General features: G+C 41.3%; 1 protein-coding gene across 2 annotated transcripts in view; it reads right to left on the bottom strand.

The window, feature by feature from the left end:
* Nucleotides 1–12,854, bottom strand: part of GPD2 (glycerol-3-phosphate dehydrogenase 2) — a 149,768-nt gene that overhangs the window by 84,125 nt on the left and 52,789 nt on the right. The gene's annotated exons all lie outside the window — the stretch shown is intronic.

The raw sequence follows: 12,854 nt of genomic DNA, 5'->3' as shown, positions 1-12,854 counted from the left end.
AATGCAAGTGCATAGAGTGAAAGAGACCAGATCGTGCTTGTATAAGTGCTAAGGATCATTTCCAATTAAATAGTACCCCTTATTTAAATGCAAGAAGTTTTTATCCTCTGAATATATTGCAGTCATCATATTATATAGCACGGTGTACTTCCAATTGCTCATTTTGCCTTTCTACCCTGATAATTCTCCTCTTTTCCATTAGGTCTATGACATCACGTGATTAAAAACTGACTTGCTGAATCCTTCTAAGCTCTATGTAGAAATAGGAGGTCAATTTTCCCTGTATGAGTCATGAGTCACTGCAAAAGTCCCTGGCAGGGGGATGAGGAACAGCTGGATCAGGAGCTGAAGAGGTGCATGATAAATGCAGGGAAAAGAGACTTCCTTTTCCTACATAGAACAGAAAAGAGAAGAATTATCTGGGTAGAAAGGAAAAATTAGCAATTGTAAGTACATGGTGCTATATAACATGATAACAGCAATTTAGTAAAAGGATAAAAACTTTGATGGGAGCGGTTCTTTAAAGGGGTTGCCCAGGACCGATCCACAGGTTTGGCCATCAATATCAGATTGGTTTAGAAGCCAGGGGTCAAACCTCCACCAGTTTGATATTGATGATCTAGCCTAAGGATTGCTCATTGCACCCCTTATTTAATTTTTAATTAAAAGGTTTGTTTGGGACTTAGAAATTGAAGATCTAACCTCGGAATAGGTCATCACATCAGATCAGGACTCAAGGAGATAGTCACTCTACTGCAGCAGAGATCATGCAAAATCTGAAGAGTCCCGGGACTCACAAAGATTACGGTATGTATTTAGCCTTTATTGCATCAAAACCAAATGCATTTCAGCAGTGGCCATGGAAAGCTTGGGACGGGCTGAAATGTTTCCAGGTATGATTTAATAAAGGATCTACTACATAATTGTCTAAGGGTCACTTCCGTCTTTCTGTCTGTCCTTCTGTCTGTCTGTCACGGATATTCATTGGTCGCGGCCTCTGGTTGTCATGGAAATCCAAGTCGCTGATTGGTCGTGGCAAAACGCCCACAACCAATCAGCGACGGGCGCTGTCCAGCGGTAACATGGCCGCTCCTTCCTCCCCGCTGTCAGTGCCCGCTCCGTACTCCCTTCCAGTCAGCGCTCACACAGGGTTAATGGCAGCGCTAATGGACCACGTTATGCCGCGGTGTAACGCACTCTATTAACGCTGCTATCAACCCTGTGTGACCAACTTTTTTACTATTGATGCTGCCTATACAGCCTCAATAGTAAAAAGATCTATTGTTAAAAATAATAAAAAAAATAAAAAATCATCATATACTCACCTTCCAGCGCCTTTCCAGCTCCTCGCGACGGTCCGGTGACCGCTCCATGCAAGCGGCAGGTTCCGGTGGCAAGGATGGTATGCAACAAGGACCTGCCATGACGTCACGGTCATGTGACCGCAACGTCATCACAGGTCCTGCGCCCACACCAACCCTGGGACCGGAAGCTGCCGCCTGCACTGCACACAGGGCCAGGACTTCAACGAAGGGTGAGTATATGTTTATTTTTTATTTTAAGTCTGTATACTACGTGGCTGGGCAATATACTACGTGGCTGGGCAATATACTACGTGGCTGGGCAATATACTACGTGGCTGGGCAATATACTACGTGGACGGGCAATACACTACGTGGACGGGCAATATACTACGTAAATGGCCAATATACTACGTGGCTGGGCAATATACTATGTGGACGGGCAATATACTACGTGGACATGCATATTCTAGAATACCCGATGCGTTAGAATCGGGCCACCATCTAGTAAAGTTATAATCTCTCCGAGATTGTGCATCATACCAGATCAGTGATCACTTGGTAAGCACCGATCTGCTGTTTGCAAAAAATCACAGCAGTGTGCACCGCGTAGTGGCCGCGCTCCAGTACTGCAGCTCAGATCCTGCTGAAGAGACTGGGAACTGAGCTGCATCACATAATAATGATCACTATGCAGCCAACAGAGCCATGCCCGAAGAATAGGTCATATTATTTGTCAGGGACAACCCCTTTAATGTATCTTCATAACTGCCATTCTTGCTCCTTCCAAAATGAGTTGTCTCATGTAGATGTCTATTGTCCATTTGGCCTATTTAGACATATACCTCATACAAGGGGATGCTCCTCTTGGGATGACACCCTGGCAGGCTAGAGTCCTTCTAATACTACATTACTCCACTACTAGGAGCACCCCTTCTTAAACTAAATGTTCGGCCCGATAAAATAATAAAGCCTATACTGACCTCCTGTGCCAGCACCACTGCCGCTTTGTCGGCACTCGCTCTCCCCAGGGCTGTGATGCAGTGTTGCGAAGCAATCAGCGCTGGCGTCACTGTTTCCACCTTCATAAAAACTGAACATGAAGAGGAAGCCAGAGATCAGCTCATCCCGGACTTCCTCTTCATGTTCAGTTTATCTGAAGGCGGAGACATTGACGTCAGTGCTGATTGGGCGCTGGGCATCACGTGTCCTTCCATCATAGCCCGGGACCACCAGTGCCGTCACAGGAGGAGAGTATAGGCTAATTTTTTTTTTAATTGGGGCCAAACATTTAGTTTAAGAAGGGGTTGTCCTAGTAGTGGAAACCTGTTTAAAGAGGGTTTAACATTGATGACCTATCCTTAGAATAGCTCATCAATGTATGATTAATGGGGGGGAGCGAAACCCAACACTGACCCCAGCATCCACCGAACAACAGTTCTCAGTGCCGGCAACCAGAAGTGCTCAGTTATGGAGCTGCTCTGCTCTGCCTACTGATAAAGGCCACAGCCGGGTACTGCACAGGCGCCACCCGATTGGTTTGAATAGCGGGTGAATGTGCAGTTCCCGACAGTGGCTACTATCAGTACACAGAGCAGCTCCGTAACTGAGCATTTCCGGCTGCCACCGCTACTGAGAACAGCTGATTGGTGGGGGTGCTGGGTGTGGTACCCCCACCGATCAGACTATCCTAAAGGTAGACCATCAATGATAATGTAGGTGACAACCTCTTTAAGTGGCTGCCTTGTAATACTACATTTATCCAGTGCAGAGGGCCACTGCAAGGAATATATAGGACGCACACCATTTCCTCCTGAAAATTAGCTTTTTGCTAACGAAAGCAGCGCAAAACTAAAAAAAAGGGCAAATAATAGCGCAACAAAGGCAAACTTGAGATTTCTTTCCCCATCAGAACACAGTTGAATAGCTTTGATCAATCTTTGACTTTTTTTCCCCATTCCTTTCATGCATTTTCTGTCGGACGATTTTTATGCAGACGTTTTTAACATACTTTAAATACCAGATGTCTTTTAAATCCACTAGAAAATGCTACTTTGATTTATTTTATTATTTTTCGAAATGGAGCAAATGACCTAAAAAAAAGCACCAAAGGTTTAGAAAAACATCACTAAAGAAACGCACTTGCGCGTAGTGGGTTCAATAACTCCTTATAACAAATAAAAAAAGAAGAAGTCCTTATGATTTATGATTTTTAGGTTTTAGCTTCTTTTTGGGAAGGAAAAAGGGGGAGGTAATGTAACGGGACTAACCAGATTAAAACATTTTGATTGCCCTATTCAAAAACTAAATAAGTATAAAACATAAAAAATAATATTTAAATACACTAAGAGTCGGAATATACAGTAAGTATTCCCGTTTCAAAAACTCACGTTAAATTCTTCCAAATTGAAATATTTTTTACATGGTCAGAAAATGAGAAAACCTTCATTTTCAGCATAAAGGCCTCTTTAAAAATCCCGGCTGTGCAAAGTCAATATGCTACCTCCGCACGGCAGCACGACCGGTCAGTTACAAGGCATCTCATTTATAAAGCGGAGCTCTGTTCCTTTCAGCAGTCAGAGCCGCAGCCTCCACTTTTAAAGCTGTCACATCTGTTTCAAACCAAGCGATTTGAGCTGAACAATAACCAGCCGTCTTTCAAGTTGTCAGAAACCTCAAGAGAGACATTTAGAACTGCTATCTTTTTCTTCTGTTTGTGCACCAAGATTTTAAATAAAATGGCTGCCCTTTTGTATCCAGCAGATTTTCAGTTTGCCAATTTATTTTTTTGTTCGTGAAAATATTGTTCCGAACCGGTGACAGTTTGGCAGCGGACCTTATCAGGGATTCAGCGATAACATGTTTCTCTTTTTTTTTTTTCCCCCTCCTTCCTCTGTTCCACCAGAGAATGATGGTTTAGTGTTCTCCTACATTAAAATTCAATCTGTGCTGTATTACCACATGAAAAGTAAACCGGAGCAGGACCATTCCAAGTCCCAGCAAGAAGTGTGCACATTCAGCAAGGACCCCAAATGCCTATTTTAGAGGGTCCTCACATTACAGAAGCATTAAATTTACCCTTACCAAACCAACATTTTATCCTAACACGTAAAAGCATTTTTTTTTTCCCCATCTACATCTCAGATTTTCCTGCACTGCAAACTTCCTATACGAGGATTAGAAGGTGAGAAGTGCTCAAATTATTCTAAGGCTATGTGCACACAGGGGTTTTTATTTTTGAGGCTGTCAAAATCACGATTCTTCAAAGCAAAAATTCTGGAGTAAACTGCTTTGAAAAGTCGCAAAATGGAGCTCCGCAACCAGTTGGGTGGGAAGGCGTGATGCCGCAGCTCGACTAATTCGTAATGAACGGTGGCGCTCCTTATTCCAGTCTCTGGCTGGAGTAAGATTTCTGGCAAAGCACAAACCATATGTCAGACACTCCAGATTCATTTAGGATGGTGCCTCTTAATATAATCAGGGGTGTCTGACGTCAACGTGCCCCATCAATAAGGCTGGCGAAAAAACCATTGGTCTTGCTTAATTTAATTTTTTTGTATAAATTGCTTCCGGCAACAATTCCTTCTCAGCGCACGTGCACACAATGGGTTTTACAGGTGGGTTTGGTCTGAAATGCAATGAAAAAGGACTTAAAATGTTAGAAAGACTAAATATACGCATTTCTATATAAAAACAACATTTTCGGGCCTTTTAGAGATTTTTTTGAACCATTTCAGGTTGAAAAAGACACAAAAACTGATAAAACAAGAGAACAAATCCACCTTCAGGACTTTTCCGCTCAGAGGACACTTTATATACTCTTTATGATAGAGGTCATTGGGGAGGTTCAGAAGACACCCAACTTCTCACAGTGTTTTCGCTCCAGAAACTACTTACAGTTAATTCATTGCTGCATGGATTAAAAAAACCCACCAGGAAAAGGTCAGTACAAAAACTGACCCCAAAACACTGGAAAAACGGTAAAAAAATTGCCCGATGTAAAAAAAAAAAAATATATCAAACACATGCTTACTGTAGGTCAAATAGCGCCAACACGTCCCGAAGAGTCTTCCTCTTGGAAAATTCAGCGGGTTTGCTCGTGTGTTTAAGATGTTAAGTGCACGTATCCTTTGGGGAGTTTTTCCATTACCCAAAGTTTGGAGTTTTTAAAGATTATTTGAAGAGTTTTGGAAATGTTTCTTAGGCTATGCGCCCACGTTCAGAATCTTTGCAGAATTTTCCTCATCAAAACCGGACTCCCTTGCCAGGAAATCGGCTTGTGTAACGTTTTTTTGCTGCCTTTTTGCATTTTTATTGCATATTTGTCGCGTTTTTTTTTCGCATTTTTAATGCTTTTTTTATGCGTCCCAATACCATTCTTTAGCGGCAAAATCGCAGTGAATCCGCGAAATTAATGAACATGCTGCATTTTTTTCCGCTGCGGAAAAAAAACGCAACATGGGCACAACAATGCGGAATGCCATTAAAAAAACAACAGGATGCGGAAAAAAACGCAACGTGGGCACATAGCCTTATACCTTTTTTTGCAGTCTTTTCATCTGACAGTGCCTAGTTTGAAGAAATTTCCATCAGTTGCTCTTTTTTTCCCCCACCGGACTTTTTTTTTTCAAAACATGAAACAGAAAAAAAAACTCTCATATGAACAGTAAAAGTGGTTTTACTAAAATAATGAATAAAGCAAATAAATGAGCCGGAGCATAAGTTGTTATGCGTGCAATGTGTAGAAGAACATTCACACTGTGGCCATTTCACAGACAAAACCCAAGAAAAAAACAAACAAAAAAAACCTTTTGAGCTAGGCATTTCATGTATATAGCTTCCCATGGGCAGGAGTCTGAACAGTGTGGACCCTGTCCTGCTCTGCCTCATCTACACTGAGGTCGCCGACACAAGGTAAGGCTTTAATACTAGAGACAGGATAGGAGGACCGCCCCGATTGGGTCACCTTGTTGTGGTTGGATGACTTTTATGCTTTTTTGCTCACAATAGTGATAACCGAGTAAGTACCTTATGCTACTTACATGTACTATTACCATTTACTTACTCGCAAAGAATCCTTACACAGTCTCAGCACCTCCATTTTAAGATTTCGGCATCAAAAAAAATGTTTCGGCGACAAGACCGCCACAAGTAAATTTAATGCTGATTAGAGATGAACGAGCGTGCTGGCATAAGGTGTTATCTGAGCATGCTCGTATGCTAACCAAGTGTCTTCGGCGAGCTCGAAAAATATGTTCGAGTCCCTGCAGCTGCATGCCTTGCATCTGTTAAGACAGCTATAACACATGCGGGGATTGCCCATGAGCCAAGCCATGCAGCCGAGGGGACTCGAACATATTATCCGAGCACCAGAGCATGATCAGAAAACACCTCATCACAGCACGCTCGCTCATCACGTATGCTAATGATGTATATATTTGTAGGGCTATCAACAAAAAAGAATCATTAATTTATATTCAAAGGCGTAAATTAATCAGAGGTGCATTAAAGGGAATGTCTAACAAAATTAGTTAAAAAAAATTAGCTGGTGATAGGGTGGAACTGAGCGTAATGGGAAGAGGTTAATGCCATGAGTCCATAGCAAAGGGTGGTTTCACATTTGCGTTTTTTGGGTGCGTTTTTTGCGGTAAAAACGCAAAAAAAGCATGGTGAAAAAACGCATGTAAACGCGTGCAAACGCTGCGTTTTTTTGACGCATGCGTTTTTTGCATGTAGTGAAAAAACGCGGCGTTTTGACGCGTTTACATGCGTTTTTTCATGCGTTTGCGTTTTTTAAACGCATGCTGAGAAATGTGTGACAGCTGTCAATCATCAAAATAAAGTAAAAAACCCACTATAAACAGAAATAGTTAGGGTTAGGGGTAGGGGTAGGGATCATAACCCTAACCCTAAAGGGATCCTACCCCTACCGCTAACCCTAACCCTAACGGATCCTAACCCTAACCCTACCCCTAACCCTAACCCTACCTCTAACCCTAAGGGATCCTAACCCTAATCCTACCCCTAACCCTAAGGGATCCTAACCCTAACCCTACCCCTAACCCTAACCCTACCTCTAACCCTAAGGGATCCTAACCCTAACCCTACCCCTACCACTAACCCTACCTCTAACCCTAAGGGATCCTAACCCTAACCCTACCCCTAACCCTACCCCTAGCCCTAACCCTAAAGGGATTAGGGTTAGGGGTAGGGTTATGGTTAGGATCCCTTAGGGTTAGGGGTAAGGTTAGGGTTAGGGTTAGGATCCCTTAGGGTTTAGGGTTAGGGGTAAGGTTAGGGTTAGGGGTAGGGTTAGGGTTAGGGGTAGAGTTAGGGTTAGGATCCCTTTATCACCTTTATGTTGGGGGGTGGCATATCAGTGTGTTTTCTGTTTTTTTAATAGAAAAACGCATGCATTTTTCTAACGCAAAAAACCGCATGCACAAAAAAACGCATGCGTCCCCATTGACTCCAATGTATTTTTTGACCCCAAAAAAATGCATGAAAACGCATGCGTTTTTTTTGGTCCAAAAAACGCCTCTCAAAAATACTACAAGTTGCATTTCTGAAAATGAACGCATGCGTTCAAAAACGCATGCAAACGCGTACACCAAAAAACGCATGCGTTTTCAATGTTAAATATAGGAAAAAAAACACATGCCTTTTTTTTTGCAAAAAACGCTGCAGACAAAAACGCAAGTGTGAAACCACCCAAACAGATGACGTGGGAAGATTCCCATCATTTTACACATAGTGCCCCTTTCATATGTACTGTATGCATTTTTTTCATGTTGGTTCACATTCTATGTATTAAAAGCGCATTTTGTTTGTTTTTTTTCCCCACCAGCATTTTCTCCTCTTTACAGTCTGTGGATCTGCCAGGTAAACACGCCAATTTAGGTTCCATATTACCATCTCTATGAAAGTTTCATGTCTGACATCTCGCTTCCTTCATCCCGTATTCATAAGGGGACAATAATCTTTGCATATTTCGCCCGGGAGGATGATTATAGCTTTTGTCTTCAATGATTTGCTCTTGATGTTCCTCATTTGTTAAAAAATGTATTTCTTAATCTCCCAGGTTATCCCATAGGCTTTGAGCTAAAGTCATTGCTAGAATTTTAAATCATTGGGAGTCTTGGGTTGGTGTGATTCATAGGTTACAATCAGCGGGGGAGGTGCGGAAATCCACGGGCTGCAGAGTCAATTTCACAGGGATATTGGATACCATAGCCTCCAAGTGACACCGTACATTCGTGCAGCTGACGCTCTACCTGCTGGTATCACCCCAATCTGGATTCAATCCAGATCTTGTCACAAAATATAAATTAATGAACCGGTCACTGCCTCAATTAGACCGATGGGTGCGATTGTGATTACAGTTACACCCAGACAAATGTCACCACAAGGGGGCAGTTTTCCATTGTGCCGATTGAACCCTGATGGATTGCCCATCTACAGTGGAAACAGTAAAATAATTTTTAAAAATTTTATATATATATATATATATATATATATATATATATATATATATATATATATATATATATATTATATACACACACACATATATACATATATACATATATATATATATATATATATATATATATATATATATACATATATACATATATATATATATATATATATATATATATATATATATACACACACACATACATACACACTTGAAGCTAGAAGTTTCCACACTCTGTGTGAAAAAACACATCTGCAGGTTTTTCTCAATATCTGACGTGTTATCAGAATAAGGCCGGGATCACACACAGCGAGATACGGACGAGTCTCGCAGGTCAAATCCAAGCTCTGGCACCGGCACTCCAGAACGGAGCGTGCGGCCGCATAGCAATACATGGAGCCGCACGCTCCGCTCCAGAGTGTCGGCGGCAGAGCTTGGTTTTAACCTGCGAGACTCGGCCGTATCTCACTGTAGTGTGACTCCGTCCTAAACCTTTCCCGTTTGAGGTCAATTAGGATTACCATAATTACTAATATTTACCAAATGCCAGAATAATGAGAGAGAGTGAATGTGTTAAGGAATTTTTATTACTTACTGCAAAGTCAAAAGTTTACGTACATTTCATTAGTATTTGGTGCCATTGCCCTTAAACTGAATTACTTGGGTCAGACCTTTGGGATCTCCTTCCACAAGCTTCTCACAATAGTTGGTGAGAATTTGGGCTCATTCCTCCTGACAAAACTGGTGTAACTGATCCAGGTTTGTAGGCCGCCTTGCTTGCACCGGTCATTTCAGCTTGGCCCATAAATTTTCAATAGGATTGAGATCCGGGCTTTGTGATGGTCGATCCAAAACATTGACTTTGTTATCCTTAAGCCACTTTGTTACTATTTTGGCAGTATGCTTCGGGTCATTGTCCATTTGGAAGACCCATTTCCCCCCAAGCTTTAACTTCCTGCCTGATGTCTTGAGATGTTACTTCAGTATTGCCATATAATCTTCTGTTCTCATGATGCCATCTATTTTGAGAAGTGCACCTGTCCCTCCTGCAGCAAAACAACCCCACAACATGATGCTGCCACCCCAGTGTTTCACAGTTGGGATGGTGTTCTTAGGCTTCCAAGCTTCTCCCTTTGTCCGCCAAATGTAACGATGGTCATTATGCCCAAAAATTTCAATTTTAGTTTCATCAGACCACAGGACATTTCTTCAAAAATTAAGGTCTTTGTTTCTGTGTGCATTTGCAAACATTAATCGGGCTTTGTTTCTTTTGGAGTAATGCCTTCTTCCTGGCAGAGTGGCCTTTCAGCCCACGTTGATACAGTCCTCGTTTCACTATGGCTATTGACACAATCTTACCAGCTTCCGCCATCATCTTCACAAGGTCTTTTGCTTTTATCCTTGGGTTGATAGGCACATGTCAGACCAAAGCACGTTCATCTCTGGGACACAGAAACCATCTCCTTCTTGAGCGGTCAGATGGCTGGACATTCCCATCTTGTTTGTACTTGCGTATAATTGTTTGTACAGATGAACAAAGCACCTTCAGGTATCTTGAAATTGTACCCAAGGAGGAGTCAGACTTGTGCAAGTCAATAATTCTCTTCCTGATATATTGGCTGATTTCTTTAGACTTTCCCATGATGGAACACGAAGAAGCAGTGTGTTTCAGGTGTGCATTATAAAATACATCCACAGGTGTGTCTCTATTTAACTCCGATGTTGCCAAATATCCTATCAGAAGCTGCCAAACACATGACATCATCATATGGACAATTCAGAATTGTTTAAATGGCATAGTAATCTTAGTGTATGTAAACTTTTGACTTTGCAGTAAGCAATAAAAATGCATTAAAACATTCTCTCGCTCTCATTATTCTGGCATTTGGCAAATATTAATAATTATGGTAATCCTAATTGAATAAGATGAAAGATGTTTAAGGGTGATTCCTTTAGAGGATCGTTAACCCAATTTGTTATAAAAGGGTAATATAGCCGAAGGACCAAGTATTTCTGATGTTGAATCAGATGATATTTTATTGTCTATGTGCAGCAAATAAAACCTTCATAAAAAAAAAAAAACTTAAAAAAACACAAAGCGTTTCGGCCTTGTAGGCCTTCATCAGATATACACCTGATGAAGTTATTTCTTATCTCATGGATAGGGGAACCTTCCAAACTTGAGAATATTCCTTTAAAAGGGAACCAGTAGAATTGTTTGGCTGCCCTCACTTAAGAAACAATGCTTGGTCAACCAAGACCAAGGGGAATCGAGAGCAGTTTACGAAGAAGAGAATGAATGCTTGTCGGAGTCAGGAACGCCCACTGGACACTAGTGGCTTACTGGCAGATTTGCTAAAGGTTTATTATCTAATCAATTACACCTCTTTTCTGCAGGGACAACAGTATAATTCCACATTTGATAAAGTCTACTACTCGCCATTGCTATAGGGTTTTCCAAGATCAGAAAAAAGGATCTGCGTTTTTTTCCAAGAAAAAAAAGTCTCCGTCTTCTCCATAGATTGGGCATAATTATTGCAGCTCAGTCCAATTCGTGGGAATGGCTGCAATAACAGACAAAAGTATAAAGTCACATTATTTTGGAAAAACAGCAGATCCTTTTTTTTAGAATCCTTGACTTGTTCCTTTAAGATTAAAAAAAAACATGATGGTAAATCTAGAACACAAGCTAATGTAAGATGAATGAGTATTTGGAAGAGACTTAATATATGTTCGTTGTCCAAAACCAATCTAAATCGGGTTAATTATTTAATTATATAACTATGCAGGGGACGGGTAGTTTGAGGATAAAGCTTTCCTTGCAGAAACGCTAGATAAATATGGTCCAGGCAACAGCTTAAAGGCCTTTTTAGATTAGAAGGGGAGAAGTTAGATTAGGGATAGGATATATTAGCACTTAAAAACCATCTGTCCAGCGCCGAATTGATTTTATTTTAATTGTCTCTAGCGGGTCGAAGGCTCCACTCTCTTCTTTAAGAAACCTTAAGGTGCTGGTACAATTGATTTTGGTTTATGCCAGGGGTAGACAAGATGAAGCAGAATTTAGAAGACAGTCGGCGATGTCTAAGATAGACCTTTCATGAAGCCAACAAAGGGATGTGACCGGTCAGATCTACAAAGGCCAATCAGGGGCGATTTACTGTGTCATAAAATAGAGAAATTAATCTATACACTTTTTTTTTTTTTAAGTTGATGGAAATTAATATTTTTTCACATATAAAATTTGTTTTGCTTCATTAAGAAAACAAAAAAATACCAGATTATTGTGATTGGGTTTTTTTTTTGGCCACGGTGAAAAGAGGAATTTTACAAGATTTTATTTTTTTACATACATTTGAAAAAAAAAAAAAGGTTCAGGATGATAAAAACAATTTCAGTGAGAGGTGAGAAAAGTATAGAGAAGGAAGAAAAAGCCATCACTAGAATCCTCTACTGTTCGGATAACTTCCATCGGGACTAGACTAGATGAATCCACCACCAGTCATCCGAACTTGCAGTCGATAAGTGGTTTTAGTGGTCAGGGGATTGGTGGTTCACATATCATCACGTTCAGTCCTAGTTGTTCACCCGTCGTGGCTCCAGCCCTGGGCTACGCTTCTAACTTCATCGGGACGGCCTAACTCTGCGCTGCTGTGTGTTAGGTTACCCATCTCTGATGTCATCACGTGAGGTCTTTTCAGGCAACCTCAAGCAGCTGAAAGCCACCTGAGTTTTGAGGAAGAACATACACACGGCTACCACATGCTATCTAGTAGTATAGCCACATGTCCTACTTGGCTCTGCTACAACTGGCTGTCTGATTATCTACCCAGCTTACCTGTTCCTGAGTGTTACCTGCACATCCAGCTTCGTTGTCTACTCACCGCTACTGTTCCTCTGTGATCCACACATCAAGCTCTACTACATTGTTCCCCAACTCCGGTCCTCAAGAGCCACCAACAGGTCATGTTTTCAGGATTTACTTAGCATTGCACAGGTGATAATTGCATCACCTGGACAGGCAAGCATTCAATCACCTGTGCAATACTAAGGAAATCCTGAAAACATGACCT

This window comes from Ranitomeya imitator, chromosome 7 (assembly GCF_032444005.1).
Source record: "Ranitomeya imitator isolate aRanImi1 chromosome 7, aRanImi1.pri, whole genome shotgun sequence".
Lineage (NCBI taxonomy): Eukaryota > Metazoa > Chordata > Amphibia > Anura > Dendrobatidae > Ranitomeya > Ranitomeya imitator.
The sequence above is the reverse complement of the archived record's forward strand: the minus strand, read 5'-3'. Positions and strand labels throughout refer to the sequence as shown.